Source organism: Marmota monax, unplaced genomic scaffold, assembly GCF_021218885.2.
Source record: "Marmota monax isolate L192 unplaced genomic scaffold, Marmota_monax_Labrador192_F-V1.1 WCK01_AAM20220418_F8-fsc00362, whole genome shotgun sequence".
NCBI classification, from domain to species: domain Eukaryota; kingdom Metazoa; phylum Chordata; class Mammalia; order Rodentia; family Sciuridae; genus Marmota; species Marmota monax.
The window spans coordinates 263,217-278,313 of NW_026694757.1; the positions used below are offsets into that span (position 1 = coordinate 263,217).

General features: G+C 59.0%; 1 protein-coding gene and 1 long non-coding RNA gene across 3 annotated transcripts in view; one reads left to right on the forward strand and one right to left on the reverse strand.

Annotated features, from left to right (window-relative positions):
* The window catches only part of Septin9 (septin 9), a 140,878-nt gene that overhangs the window by 1,816 nt on the left and 123,965 nt on the right, over positions 1–15,097 (forward strand). The gene's annotated exons all lie outside the window — the stretch shown is intronic.
* Positions 12,662–14,518, reverse strand: LOC124079420 (uncharacterized). Of its 2 annotated transcripts, XR_006847362.1 has the most exons (4): positions 14,431–14,518; positions 14,118–14,294; positions 13,838–13,955; positions 12,662–13,479 (listed from the first exon to the last, which is right to left on the reverse strand). It is a non-coding gene; the product is annotated as an uncharacterized LOC124079420 (long non-coding RNA). The 2 variants fall into 2 exon arrangements; XR_006847361.1 differs by lacking the exon at positions 12,662–13,479 and having other exon boundaries at positions 13,537–13,955.

Sequence of the window (15,097 nt, forward strand, 5' to 3'; positions counted from 1 at the left end):
TTGAAACTTTCTGCAGTAGTTTATGGGGTGAGTAGGAAGCAGCTCCGAGGCCCTGGTGTTTGCCTTGAGGGGTGGGGCCCCCGGGAGGATGGTGTGAGGGAGGGTTCCCGCCTGGCAGTGGTCCCGGCTGTGCTGGGTCCCTCTGTTGCAGCTGTTGAGTGGAGCTGCAGGTGCTGATCAGGGCTGGGGTCTCTTGGCCCCATGCTGAGTGTCCTCGAGGTCTGGAGCCAGCCCTGTCCTGGGTGAGGGCACTTGCTGGAGTCACACTGGCCCTTCAGCAGCCGTCAATGCCATGGAATCAAGAATGTTAAAAATCTCCCCAGAGTCTGGAAATCCAAGGGCAACCAGGAAGGCTTTTGTGTTTCCCCTTGGTTGAGGGGGATTATTGCTGTGGACCTATTTCTGGACTTGCAAATACGTGGAATGGTGGCCAGGCTGTCCTCAGTAGTGCCTGTGTGAGCCCCCGTGCGCCTCTGAAGGGTGACCTCCAGGACAATGGGTCTATGCGCTACCATGGAACACGTGTGTGTGTTGGACACATGTGGCCAGGCCAGGAGGGTACAAATAAATGACAAGAAGTGGTTCTTGCTTGTGGGAGCTTGCACTATCACTGGGGAGGCAGGATGTGGGTGAGACACGACTCATGCCACCCCTGCCTCCCAAGTGCAGCCTCTGAATGCCAGAGGGCCCTGCAGGAGGGAGGGAGCAGCCGGAGGTGAGCCTGAGCTGGGCTGGAGGAGGGAGGAGGGAGGAGTGTGGAGTATGACAAGGGTCTTTCCAGGTGGGGAGCAAAGCCAAGGCCGTGGGGAAGCCACAGGGCCAGGATCCAGCAGCCCCAGGGTGACTCCAGGCTTCTTCTGAATGCACCTCCCTGTTCCTGCAGGGAAGCTGCGTAGTGCCAGGCTACGGGCAGTGTTGCCCAGTGGTTAGGCGTGTGGGCTCAGAGCCACTGCACTCTTGGGATTAATCCCCGGCGGCCTCATTGCTTTGGGGACGAGTTACTTGATCTCGCTCTCGCGTCTCATTTGCTCATTTGTTAAAGAGGGACGGTGCTAAGTTGTGAGGGTTAAATGAGCTGATCCACACAAGGGCTGCTCTGTCTCTGTCCCCGAGCGAGTTATCGGCAGGAGGAAGGGTGAGGTATCCGCGGCTTGCCCAGCACAAGGACAACCCTGAGCTTCCCCGCCTCCGGCCCCTCCTGTGGTTTGGAGGCCAGGACTGTGCCCCTCCATGCTGCAGCCAGCGGCAGTCGGCTCCCGTCCCACTATTTGGGGTTGAGTTTGGGACTTCTCCCTGCTTGCTGGGTCCCATGGAACTTGCTTCTCGGTGTCCCTGGCTACCCTGGGAATCCTCAAGTGGCAGTAGCAGGGGGACTTGCCTGAGACCCGTGAGCCACCAGACGGGTGGAGAGAGTGTGTGTGCTCACCCTTGGGGGTTCTTCTGGGGCTCTCCATGGGGTCAGGATGCCCCTGGAGGGGTGCCAGTCATGCTCTATGCTGTGATGACACTTCACAGGCAGGAAGGAGGCTGCGCCCCAGAGGAAGCAGCCTCAGAAGGGGCTCAGGGCCAAGCTGTCCAGGGGGTGGGGAGCTCCACCCCAAGGCAGCTCCCTGGTGAGGCGAGCTTCAGGGGACACAGACACAGGCTTCTTCCTCTTCCCCACTGGCCCTTCCGAGGCTCGGCCTGTTTGGGCTGCCCCTTGTCTCCTCTTGCTTGCTCTGGTGCATTCAGGGGACGTGGGAGGAGGAAAAGGGCCGTCCAGGGAGCCAGTCCAGGGCTCTGTTGGGCTTGTGCTGCCCCCAGGTCCCAGGCTAGTCCTCTTCCCGGCCTGCGCGGAGGTAGGACGCATGCTGGTACCTGGCGGCCTCCCCACACTGCCTGCTCACCCCAGGCCACAGCTACCGGCCAGCCGACAGCTCCTCCGCTTGCCCAGGGGGATTCTAGTCCAGTGCACCTGGCAATGGACTTGGGTTTGGGATGGTTCATCTCCTACCTGGATCCCTGGTGTGACCAGTTCAAGCCAGGACAGGTGTGGCTTGATTGCCACATTGGAGTCGTGGTCTGTAGTCCAGGTAGCCATGGGGGCCAACCATGTGCTTGGAGGTCCCGGGTGGGTGCCTGCAGAGGACGTCTCACCTGAAGAGCCCTGAGGAGGTACCCTGGTCCCCTTCAGAGCCCTCGGGCGGGCCCTCGCTTCCGCGTGTTTGTCCGTGAGCAGTGTGGCGTGTGCTCTGCAGCTTGCTTAAGATGCACCTGATAAGGGAAGGTTCAGCCCTGGTGCAGGCCCAGCTGGGGCTGAAGAGATTTTGGGTGTATCCAGCTGACCGGGGCTGGTGGGGAGAGGGGGGTCAAGGGGGAGGAAGTGGGGAAGGAGGTGACTTGCCGGGTTCCTGTGCCTCTGTTGGGGTTACCACATGGAAATGTTCAGCTCCTGGCTGTGCCAGGGGATTTGTGGGGGTCGGGGGGGGGGCATGCCTAGGGAAGGGCCAAGCTGAGTAATTGGTCTTCCAGAGAGACCTCAGACAGAGTCCTGGCCGCAACAGCCAGACGTCCCATGATCCCATCCCACCAAGGAGTCTGCCTTGGGCGCAGAGGGCTACTGCGGAGCCACTGTGGTGTCAGGCACGGGCTCGTTGGCAGCCAGGCCTATGGGGTGCTGAGCTTCCCTGGAGATGGGAGTGTCCCCGGCAGGTGGGCTGATGGCTTCTGCCTCTTTGCTGATGGGAGAGCTGTGTCTGGGCCCTGGGAACATGGCCAGGAGCCTGGCGCTGGCCAGCCTCATCAGAGCAGCCCTGCTGGACTATGAGGAGCCCGCCTCCCTGAGGGTCCTGGCCTGCTCCAGCTCTCCACGTGGATTCGGTCATTCATTCCAGAAAAGTCTGCTGGGAACTGCTGAGCTCCAGGCCCTCTTCAGCAGCCCCGGGTGGCTCTTGGCCCTGGCCCCCAGGGTTGAGTGGGCACTCTGCTCCCAGCCCAGTTTCTCAGTGCCTTATCTCTCTGACCCTAGCCTGGGCCCGGATCCATTTGCAGCCACCACCAAGGGGACTCTGATCAGCTCCCTAGCGTCTTGCTTGACAGTGTCCTCTCGCAGCTCTGCAACAGCTGAGCTTTGTTCCCGGGCCTAATCTGACCTGGTTCTCTGAGGCGTGACTGTCGGCAGCCTGGAAACCTCCAGGACAGGGACCAGGAGCCAGGCAGGGAGGGAATGGCAAGAGCAGCTTCAGGTCGCGGGCCCAGGCTGCCTGCCCCCTCTGACAGGCACCCAAGTCACCAGTCGTCCTGGAGCCCCAGCAGCCCAGGGACCCTGCAGTGCTGGGGCTGGGGCTGCAGAGGGCCAGAGGCCACGTCGACCTGGGGGGTCTCAGGAGGGTCTGGGTGGGAGTGCCACTCTTCCTGCTGGAGAAGGCGGTTTCTGTCTCTGCCCAGGTGCAGTGCATGGCCATTGTCCGAGCTCCTCCCAGGCCTTCCACGAAGCCCAGGTGGTGGCCAGGACCCTCTGATGCTCTGCACCAGGGCCCCCGGGGGTAGGCCTCAGTGGCCAAGGAAGTCCTTTCGTGCTGTGCCTGGGCACCGGTCCTCACCAGGCCAGGCGTGCTGGGGCAGTGGCTGACATGGAGCCGCGCCGACTGTCTGCCGGGTTGGAGCTGGGCCCCAGGTGAGCACCAGGACGGGCCGGGCCGGGGCGAGCTGGCAGGCGGCCGGGCCTGTGCTGTGGGTGCTCAGGTCTGCACCCCGAGCTTCTTTCACAGCCTCCCCGTAAATCACAGCTGCCGATTCCATCCAGACTCAGCTCCCAGTGGGGGGCTGGCTGTCATGTAACCCAAGCCACTTGGAAGTGGGTTAGATCCAGCCCTGGTCAGCGTCCAGCCTGCGAAGGACTCGGCCGACTCAACAGAGGGATTGGGGGGGGGTTGTCCGTGAAACTCACTAATGATTACGTGACTTGGGCTATGTGGCCTTGGGGTCAGTGTGTGTGTGTGTGTGTGTGTGTGTGTGTGTGGTGGGTGCCACTCAGAGGTGACCCGGTCACACCATCACCACGAGGCACCAGGCGGTGGACCAACAGCAGCTGGCATCGTGGGGCTGGGGCGGAAGAGGTGGTGACTTCTCGCCAGGGCTGGCAGCAGGCTGCCTCGGGGCCAAGGTGTGGCGAACCTGGGCTCCGCAGTGAGTCACGCTGGGAGCACAGCCTCCTGGTCGCAGGGCTCAGTGGGCGCTCACTGCCAGACCCCGTCCCTTTTGTTGGTTTTTGGTTTCAGGGAAGCTTCCTGAAACGCGGCCGGAGCTGTCTTCCTGGGCTTTGTTGTCCTGGGCGGCTGTCAATCGGGCTGTCACTTGTTGCCCAACAATGCAAACAGGAAGCTGAGAGGAAAGTCCAGCCCTCCCTCTGGCTCTCTGCAGGGCCTGACTCCATAGGTGCGCAGGGCTCTTAACTGCCAGAGGCAGGAGGCAGAGGCCATTGCGTGTTGCGTGTTGCTCTTCCCTGGGAGGAAGTCAGATCCAGGCACAGCCCAGGACCATCCCATTCCTGGCTCTTCAGAGTGGATGTTCCCTAATTTACTTAACCTTCCCAGCAGCGGCCCTGATGGGTCTGCAGACCTTGACTGACCTCCCTGAGGGCGCTGCAGAGCTGACCGTGTGTCTGTCTGGTGCCCTTGGGGCGTGGGCTGGCTGGGTACCGGCTTCCGCCCTGGGGCTGCGTTCTCAAGGTGAATTCTGTGCCCCTTTGATTTGAGGTTCTTTCTCTGTCTTCAGTGACAGAGGTCCCAGCTTGTTGGAAAGATTGTCCCCACGTGCAGCTTCTGATTCCCTGTTGTGACTGGCTGCGGTGCCAAGCCCCACCTGGCTTCCCCTCCCTGGCCCCTGTGGGTGCTCGGACCCAGGAGGTGCCTCTTTGTGCACTTGGGCCACCTGAATGCCCGGTCTCCTGTGGATCTCATTCTGCTGATCGAGTGCTTTGCAGTCATTTCTTCTGGAAACTTCTGGTTCCTCAGCCAAGAGTAGTGGCTGCCGGGTGACCCTGCACAGGGGCCACTTCGTTCCTCTCTCTTTCGTCTTCCTCACGTGGTCCTGGCCGGTCCTCCCAGGGCCCCTCTGCACAGCAGTCCTCAGCCTCCGGCTCTCTGTGGTACATCCTGTGTGGTAACCGGAGGACCTCCCTGGGGACTTGGGTGCCTGTTGAGCAGAAGCCCTGGAGGGCTGGTGTGGCTTTCCTGGTGTTGAGGGAGGGCCTCCTGCCGCTCTTTGGAGTGCTCCTGCTGGCCATTCTCCATGTCATCTGCGGTTTGCCCCTCTGTCCACCGGTGCTGCCCACGCGTGGGCTCCTGGTCCCCGGGGTGCAGTGTGTTCCTGCGTGTGTATGGGGTCTACCCAGGAAGCAGAAACCTGCGTGTCTGGAACAGAGGGACCCCGCCGTGGGTTCTCGTACCTACAATGCAAGAGTCGAAAAGCCAAACAAGACACAGGGAGCCACAGGGACAGATCCAGGGTGTGTGGGGCTCGTCCAGCTCCTAGAGAGACGGACGTGCGGGGCTGGGTGCAGCTCCGTGGTAGAGCACCTGCCCAGCTCGCACGAGGCCCTGGGTTCCATCCCAGCAATGAAAAAATAAAAATAAAAAATAAATAAAAAGAAGAATGTGAGTTTTTAGAGTGAGAATAGAGATAATAGCAAGTTGTGAATTTTACTATTAGTTTTTTTGTGTGTGGTGCTGGGGATGGAAGCTCGGGCCTCGTGTGTGCTAGGCAAGCCTCCACCAGCAAGCGACACCCCAACCCTCAAATTGTAAATGTTAAACAACTTTCAAGAATTATAAGCATCACAGAATCCAGAATAGTACGATCTGTTGTGTCTTCAAAATAGTATTTTTCCTCCCTCTTTTGGCGTTACTTTTCCCCTGATGGCCCCATAATATTCTGTTGTCTTCCCGAGTGATCAAGGTTTATTTTTTATTTTGGAGGCTGGGATGCCTGAAAGAGTAGAGGCTGACAGAGTCCATGACACTCCTTCCATTTTTTTTTTTTTTGTCCTACACAAGCTTTCTGATAAGTTCTGTTTGATGTGATTCACATCTAAAGCCAGCCGTGTGTGGGGCACGATCATCCGTCCACGGCGGTGTTGCGTGAGCTCTTGGTGGGGAGACATTCTGTTTCTGAATCCTTCGCTTCCAACTGCACCTCCAGCGATTGGAATAATAATTTTCCATAGACTGCTCCTGGCTCCATGCATTTCAAATCCTGCTTCTCCCCACTGCCCACATTTTTCCGGCGCCAGGCGCTGCAGGACTTGTTCATGGCTGATGGTTTTGGATTCCGCACGGTAGGTGGAATTGGATCCGTAAGTGCAGGGAGTATTCCTGGAATCCATTTCTACCTTGGGATGCCGAGCAACAACTGAGCTGCACAGGGAAACCATTGGGAACTTCATAAATATCGCCCGACTCAAGCCAGGCTCAATCCTTCCAAGTCAACTTCTCCGGAGCAGGAGTCCCCAGATGCCAGCCATGCCACCTTGCCACCTGACCGGGAGAAAGCGTGGTGGGCAGGGACTCAGACTGGAAATTAACAGCCATCTTCGCCAACTGTAGTTAAGCTGGTTTCCATTGTGCAGGGAAGGGCGTGAGCAAGGTGGAGGGAGCCCCAGATCAGAGGCTCAGAGTGAGGAGGTCTGTCACAGAGTCCAGGGGCCAGGGTCACCAGGCAGGAACTGGAACCCAGGCGGGCCTCTCCTGCAGGAGATGAAGTCGCAGAAGAAGCAACACCTGCTGCTAGGGACACCTTCCAAGGCAAGGGAGCTGAGGACCCTCCCGCCTCCCTCCTGCCCCCTGTCCTCTTGGGCCTCTTGCTGGTTGAACGCAGACCAAAGCCAGCAGACCTGGGGATCCGCACCCCACAGCCAGCCGTCAGCTCCTCTGCCACCCCCAAGGAGGGCACAGGAGGGCGAGGCATGGAGGGTGACCAGGCAGGACCGCCAGGCTGTGTGGACAGGAGCTGCCCGTCTTCCCACTCACAGGGGCTCCGCGGCTGACCCTGCCCGCCTGCTGTTGGAAAGGAGGAGGCCTCTCCGGCAGCTCCTCAACCGGGGTTGCTAGTAGTGGACATGGATTCCCATGGTGTGGACTGAACTGTGTTCCCCAGAGCTCCTGTGCTGAATCCCCACCTCCCAACGTGACGGCTCGAGATGGGGCTGGTGGGGAGGCACTGGTGACCATTTACAATGGGGAGGAGACTCCAGAGGCCTCTCTCCATGGACACAGGCACAGACAAAAGGCCCCGTGAGGGTGTGGCAAGGAAGAGGGGCCCCGCCAGGAGCCCACCCCGACGGCCCGTGGACCCTGGACTTTTGGTCTCCGGAACGTGGGGAGCCACATTTCTGTCGTCTGTGTCCCTAGTCCTGGGGTGTTTTGTTACAGCAGCTGGAGTGGACTAGGACGCCCTTGGAGCAGGGGTGTGGCTGTGCCGGGAAGAAGCGAGGGTGAACCGTGGGCACGAGGCAGAGGTTCCTGAAGGTTCCTTCCTGCCATCACGGGATGCGTTTGAGGGGCACCTGCTGTTGGGGGTTGGATCTCAGCGCCTCCCAGATGCCCAGGTGCTAAACGCTTGGTGCCCAGCCCCAGGTGCTGTTGGGAGGTGGAACCTCCAGGTGGTGGGGCCTGGTGGGAGGAAGTTAGGTCACTGGGCGTGCCCATGAAGGGGGTATCCGGACCCCAGCCTCTTCCTGTCTGTCCCTGCTTCCTGGCCGCCATGACTCCAGCTCTTTGCTCCACCACACACTCCCCACCATGGTGTGCTGCCTCGCCACAGGCCCCCAAAACAACAGAGCTAAGCTGGGTAACCCTGCAACTCGGGAGCTTCAGAGGTAGAGCACCCCTGGGTTCAGTTCACAGCACTCCAAAAGAAAACAATGGGGCCAAGCAACCTCTGAAACTGAGAGCCAAAATAAATCTTTCCTTCTCTTAAGCTGATTTTCTCAGGTGTTTTGTCACAGTGACCTAGAGCTGACCCACGTGCCTGCTGTATGCCACATGCAGTAGCAAGCACTACTGGGCTTAGCAGTGAGCAAACAAGTCTCTTCTCTCCCGGGGCTTACGGTCTAGGAGAAGCCAACAGAAAATCAAGCTGGCCATCTGCTAGTGTGTCAAGGAAAGTCTCCAACAGCAGCAAGCGCTACGGGGAGAGTTGAGATGGGGTTTGATAGCAAGCACCCACGGCTGCATTGGAGTGGGCGGTGGGAGCTCACAGAGGAGGTGACAGACCTGCCGAGGCCAGGAAAACAGGAAGGATCTGGACACATGAGGAGACTGGGGGGACACAGTCCAAGCACAGCAGGAAGGCCAGAGGGGCTGGGGGCAGAGGAGGAGTGGGGAGGGGAGGGCAGAGAGGAGCCTGGGCCAGACTGGAGGGGGCGAGTACATCACCTCCAGAAGCCGCAGGGCCAGCAGTGTCCAGAATACTGCGATCCTTCAACAAGGCGGACAGTGGAACCACCGGGAAGAGTGGGGTCTTCCTGCCCGCGTTCTGCACTTTGTGTGTTGTGAGAGCCGTGGTTGTCCCCGGCGCACGGCAACATTTGTCTGAGGGTCCTGCCGCCTCCAGGGAGCCTTCTCCACCATGGCCGCCCCCAGTCGCTCAGGGTGGGCCTCAGGGTGGCTGGAGGGGGCAGTTTCCCTGCTTCTCCAAGCCCTGTGCCCCCTCACGTCTGGAGCAGAGGTGCTCATCAGGGTGTGAACAGACCCCAAGGGCCCGGGTGCCCCGGGGGAAGCTGGTCACAGAGTGTGGAGACGGGCTGGCCATGCCTGGGCCTCTCTGGCTATTCTCTTCTGTCCCCTCTGGCTGTGTCTGATGGTGTCACCTCCCTTTGCTACCCTTTCAGGCTGAGTCTGCACTTCGCTGCCCTGGCCTCAGTTTGGGTGACGCAATGTCACCCACAGGCCGCGTCAGCGCTCTCATTCTCCGGATTCCTCGCTCCCTCTGAGCGGGTGCTCCTGGGAAAGGTCTCCTGACCGCAGCTCCTGGCCAGTCCCTGCGCGGTGGTGGGGCTCCAGAGCAAGGCCAGCCCGTGCAGCTCGGCCTCAGCGCTTGGACCTCGTCCTCTCAGGCCCCTTTCTGGGCACGCGAGACATAAGCTCCCCTGCCCCAACCCCAGGCATGACTAAGAGGCACAGGGTGCAGAGGAAGCCAGGTGTTTTACTGGGGGTCTTGCAGGATCAGTGTCTGCGGGGTAGGTGCACCCAGAATGGCGACGATTGGCATCCCTAGTGCAAGGTCCCTCCTCTGGTTCCTCGCTGGCTGAGGACTAGGGGCTCACAGTCTTCCTGAATGAAGGTTTTACAGTCTCCCGCGGGATTATTTAAAGAAATGTCCTGCCAGGTGAGGTGGCCCACGCCTGTAATCCCAGAGCTTGGGAGGCTGAGGCAGGAGGATCACGAGTTCAAAGCCAGCCTTGCCAACGGTGAGATGCTGAGCAGCTCAGTGAGACCCTGTGTCTAAATAAAATACAAAATAGGGCTGGGATGTGGCTCAGTGTCAAGTGTCCCTGAGTTCAATCCCCAGTATCAAAATAAATAAATAAGCAAATGTCCCCTTAGTTGTCCCTTCCTCTCCTTGCTCTCAGGTGGCAGAAATGCAGTCTATCTCTGGTGGCTGGCCAGTCCCGTCTCCTACCTCCTGTTTGTCAAGGGCTGTGACTCTGCCACAATCAGGTGTTAACTGCTGATAACCACTCTGTCCAGTTCCCCTTGGACTCCCCCTCCCCATCTCCAGTGATTTTACGTTTAATGCCAAATATTGTATCTGAAAATGGACCACAGGCCGGGAGCGGTGGTGGCACACGCCTGTAATCCCATTGGCTCAGGAGGCTGAGGCAGGAGGATCGTGAGTTCAAAGCCAGCCTCAGCAACTTAGTGAGGTGCTACGTGACTCAGTGAGACCCTGTGTCTAAGTAAAATTTTTAAAATGGCTGGGATGGGGCTGAGTGGTTAAGTGCCCTTGGGTTCAATGCCCCTCCACCACCAAAAAAGAAAGCAAGAAAATGGCCCGCGGGACTTTCTCCTTTTGGAAGGTCACTTGGTGTGTGGGTGGGGGGGCGGGGCAGGCGTGGTGAGCCGGAGCTGGAGAAGCCATTGTTCTGCTCTCCTGTGAGGCCACTAGGCCCTTGCCTCCCCCAGATGTGTCCAGCTTGCGTTTCTGATGGTGACTAATTTTTAGTGAAGGGTGTGCCCCAGAAAACACTTGGGATAAACTCATGCCTAGAAAATTATTTGTCCTTTACCTGAAGTTCAGGTTTAACTCAGTGTCCTGCACTTTATATGGCAGCCCTACTCAGTCCAGGCACCGAGTCCAGGCACCCACTAGTGAGCCTTTGAGGGAGGGGCCCGGGGGTCTGGGGTGGACCCTGATGTCCGTGATGGGCACTGCCACCTGGCAGCTGGAGCGTCTGCTGCCAGGTACAGAAAGAGCCAGGCCACCACATGCGCCCATGGAGCCACCTTTCCCATCCGTTAGCCAGGTACTGTTGCTGGCTTGTCACCAAGGCAGGGCCACCCTGGGTCACCCTTGTATCCCGGCTTTGACGTAGCCGCTGAGGCAGAGCAGCCGCTCGGGAGGTGTCTTCACACATCCACCTCCCGTCAGTCTTGGAGACTGAGGTTCCAACCGTGCAAGACTTGCCCAGAGGCACAGTGAGAGGGGAGGCGCGTCTACCCGGCTCTCTTATAGACGCCGCCGAGGGCGCCACCCCAGTACCCGCGTGGCCCTCCTCTGGGCTGGTGATTTGTGGGTGGGTGGGCTGCTGCTTCTCATAGGGGCTGGTGGGCTGGAAGCAGCCTCTGCTTTACAGAGGGCTCCGTAGGTCAGAGCGTGTCAGAGGGGGGACTGGGACCTCTGGCTTCGGGGCCCAGGGCTCTGCGGAGATGGCAGGGTCTTTGGCAGGAGCTGGGTCCCAAGGCACAGCTTTCCTGGCCTTGTGAATTAGTAAACCGAGGTTTGCTGTAGGCCACAGCTCCAGGTGCGGCTCTGAGGGTAGGAAAAGGTCCTGTGCTGGGGAGGAGACTGTCAAGAGGGCCTCAGCTCAGCCATCTCTCTGTGCAGCCCCGTGTACAGGCTGCAAAGCCAAGGACAAGTAAGAGGAAGGGGAACCGCTATCTGCACATCTCAGCCTCCTCTGCAGATAAGCCCTGAGTGCCCTGTTCTGGAGATAAGGCTGGAATCTGACTCTTGACTCCCACCTGCGGCACTTGACTTAGATCCAGCCCCGCAGAGCTTCTGTGAGCCCAGGAGGAGGGGGAGGAGAGCCTGCTTCTTGAGCACCCGATGGGCCCCAAGGGGGAAGTGGCAGGCAAAGCTGCCTTGGCCAAGGGTCACTGGGGGCCACCCACCCTTTCCTGAGAGGCTCCCATGAGTTTTAAGAAAAAAAATCAGAACTCGATGTTCGTCTCTAGAGAGTGGATATTGGAAACGGGTGTTTGAGCGCAATGAGTGACTTGAAAGAGGAGGCCTGTCCAGGCCCCTGGGTGGTCAGCACAGAGCAGAGCTGGGTGGAGGGGTGTCACCTCCCCTGGGTGGTGACAGACATCTGAGCTGCGCGAGGCCCCAGCGGGGTTGCAAGCACTAGTTCCCGATCTCAGATGGGCCACTGGACCTGGGCTGCCTTCCTGGGGAGATGGGCGTGGTGATCACCGAAGAAATGACCACAAGGAAACGTCCCACCCAGGCTCACTGTAGCCTCTCCGTCCTGTTTAACCGTTTCAGCTCTGTAATTTATCAGCTTCTGTCATAAACATGTGTTTGAAAGAAAAAAGTCAAAGTTCCTCGCACCAATTCTATCTTTGTCTTTTTTAGGCTCCCAAATCATTAGCACGGGTCGGGGCTGGGGATGAGGCTCCGTGGGACAGCCAGGCCCTGGGTTCCATCCCCAGCACTGCGCTCGGATGGGCATCGGGTTCCCAGGCCAGCGCCTGTCTGGGCAAGGCTGCTGGGCCCAGTGGAGACCGCACTTGGTGGCAGAGGGCAGGAGGGTGCAGCCAGGCGCACCGGGCCCGCGTTGCTGGTTCAGTGGGGGACACACTTCCCAGGCAGCCTGGGGCTCCTCCTCTGCCCAGGGCCACCTGGTCCTTTTGAGGACAGGGAACTATCTCCTTGAATATGGCTCTTTCTTCCTGTTTTCCAGTGTCGTGTTTTCTTTCTGTTTCGGGTGCCAGCCAGTGACCGTCCCCAGTTACGCCTCCTGCTGTCTCTGTCCCCTGTCATCTGTTTTCATCCTGTGGCCTTGATAGTAAATTTCACTGATGTTGGTCCCTGACCTGGGATCCGTGAACTTTTATGAACCGGCCTTTGTCCTGGGCTGGGTGAGTCGCAGCCGGGAGGGAGGTTCCAGGGGAGAGCTCCTTCCATCCTGACCATCTCCCCCTAATGCACCTGCCCTGGTGGGGCCAGGAGGGCTCCGACCTGCTGAATTGGGAGGGAGTCGGTAGATGTCCGTCCCTTGCTTGGGAGAGCAGTGTCTTGGCCATGGCAGGAGGGACCTTGGTTGTAACTCACATTTTATTAAAATGCATTAGCACAGAGCAGCCAGGTTTTGCTGACTCCTAATCATAGGTCCCTGGGTCCGGGCTGGTGTATTGTAACATCCGTATTATACAATATAATTATCACAATAACAATAACATCATTTGCTAGCGTTTATTCTGTGCCAGTTGCCGTGCTCAGTACTCACAATGTGTACCATTTAATCTTTCTTGTAGCAGAGAAAAATTTTTTAACAAATATATCAAAATTGTTCTGTCTTTCTTTCTTTGTGGTACAGAGGGTCCAACCCAGAGCCTTGCATGCTTAACACACTCTACCACTGAGCTATCCCCAGCCCAAAATTGTGCATGATTATGGGGCACCACGTGATTTATGGGGCACCACGGGATATTTCCATACATTGGGCAACGTTCAAGTCTGGGCAAACACTCCTATCTCCTCAAACATAGGTCCTTTTTTTTTTTTTTATGGTGGGAACATCCAAAGTCCTTTCTCTTGGCCTGTTTCACTTAATCTTAATGACCCATGAGGAGACACCATCTCTGTTGTCCCCATGGGGCAGACCAGGAAGCCAGCCAGGGAGGTCTGGATTTGAACCTGGCCCTGGACTGCAGGCCTCCTGCCGCCTGGGCCTCGGAGCCGCCGGAGCCTTTGGTCTGGGCCGACTCTGACACCAGAGCAGCACATGGTTTCCTCTCCTCCCCGATATGTTTTATTTTAAAATCACATAAAAATAGCTCAGTGCTCAACTGGGACGCGGTGGCAGGAAGCACTGGATGCCGGCCTGAGGGATGAGGTCGGAGGGCCGCGCTGGAGTGCTCCTGGGCCCAGGTCTCTCCCGCGATGCGGTGGGGGGGGCCTGAGCCTGGGAACTTGCTGGGGTGGTCTGCACTGCTCCCCTTCTTATGATGGGGGCACACTTTGCATTCTTTCTGCCAGGGGCTGTCTGGCACCAGACTTCCATTTTGGAAAATTGGAAAAATAAACAGTGTGATAAAATAGGACCCCCCCCACCACACCCCCACGCCCCGCCCTGGGAGCCTGAGTGCCGTCTTCTTCCTCTCCCCAGCTCTGCCCCCGCCCCCAGTTTGGGGAGAAGGGCTCAGAGGCCTGGGGTTGCCTGACCTGCATGGGTCCCCTTCAGCTTTACTTTGGACTGGAAGCCAGAGGGCAGGGGGTGGGGGTGGGCGTCCAGTGGCCCCACCCAGCACCCTCCCAGGGGGGAGGACAGGGCCGCCTCTGTCCCTGGCATCCCCTGCAGAGACAGCTCAACCAGAAGCGACTCAGTCCACAGGAATGTTTGGCCCTTCCTCACCCGAGGTTCCCATGTCCGAGGTTCCCATGTCCGGGGCCTGCTAGACGTAGGGACATAACTGCCATTCACTAGGGCCACTCTGTTCTGGACTGCTGAGCCACCCAGTAGTTCACCGAGGCTGTGGAACAGAAGGCTGTGACGATCATGTGACATACAGTGTGTCTGTGGGAGGGCCACAGCCTTCCGTGGCTGTGAGTTGAGCCCAGACTCCCTACTCTGCCCTTGGCAGCCTGGGAGCAGGACCTGCCTCTCCCTTCCCCGCACCCCCTCCTGGCCTTACGGGGCTGTCGGTTCCAGGAGCCTGAAGCCATGGGCAGCCTGTGTCCGCCCGTCCAGTGGGCTGCCCCGGCATCCTTGGGCCTCCTGCAGGGTCCTCAGAGCTCAGCCCGGAGCAGAGATCTCATCAGTTGGTGGGTGCCGAGGCGGCTGGCGTCCCTCCATGTGACACAGAAGAGGCCTGCAGGAGAATCCAGCTGCTGCTGACCCTGGGTGACTTGCTCAGCTAGGAGCCCCATTTCCCTCCCTCTGCTGGGAAATGGGGGTGGTAGCACCGCCTTCTGGGGTTGGTGAATTGAGTGCCAGGGGGTGCGAACCTGATTTCGGCCTGTTGCCAGAGCCTGGGCCGGTGGAAGCCTCTCCTCGGAGGCCCAGCTTGCCCTGGCCACCTCGTTGAGGCTTCCCTGGCGATTGAGGGGAACTGCCCAGAACCTTCAGAAACACGGCTGGCCACACCCACTTCTGCCTGGGCATGGCCTAGGGGTGGGCTGGGGGTGGTGGAGGGGTGAACCGCTAGATGGGTGGATGGGTCTGCCAGAGTCTCTGGGATCCCAAGGGGAAGCCATCCCCTCTGACCAGCAGCTAGGCGGTGTCAGATGGTGGAGGCCGCAGGCAGTTGTCTGGGTCTAGCCTGGGCCCTCGTCTGTTGTGGGGGTGGGGAGGTCCTCTGCTGGGCTAGCCTGGAGTATCCCTGCGGCTCTCTGGAGGAGGGGCGGCATGGCGTTGCCCCAGATGCTGCAACCTGGCAGCCTTGGGTTGGTGGCTGTGTTCTTGAACCTGTTCCACCTGGCAGTTTTGGGGTTTGCTCAGCTTAGCACCTTGCAAATCTCCTCGAGTTAGGACTTGCCCTCCATAAGCCTCTCCAGCAGCCAGCCCTGGGCCAAGGGGCTGATGGGTGGAGGCAGCGCGTGCTGCACGAGGCTGTGTGGATCTGGGGTGGGAGAGAAAACTCGGTCCCCAGCTTCCCCAAATCCAGTCCAGCAG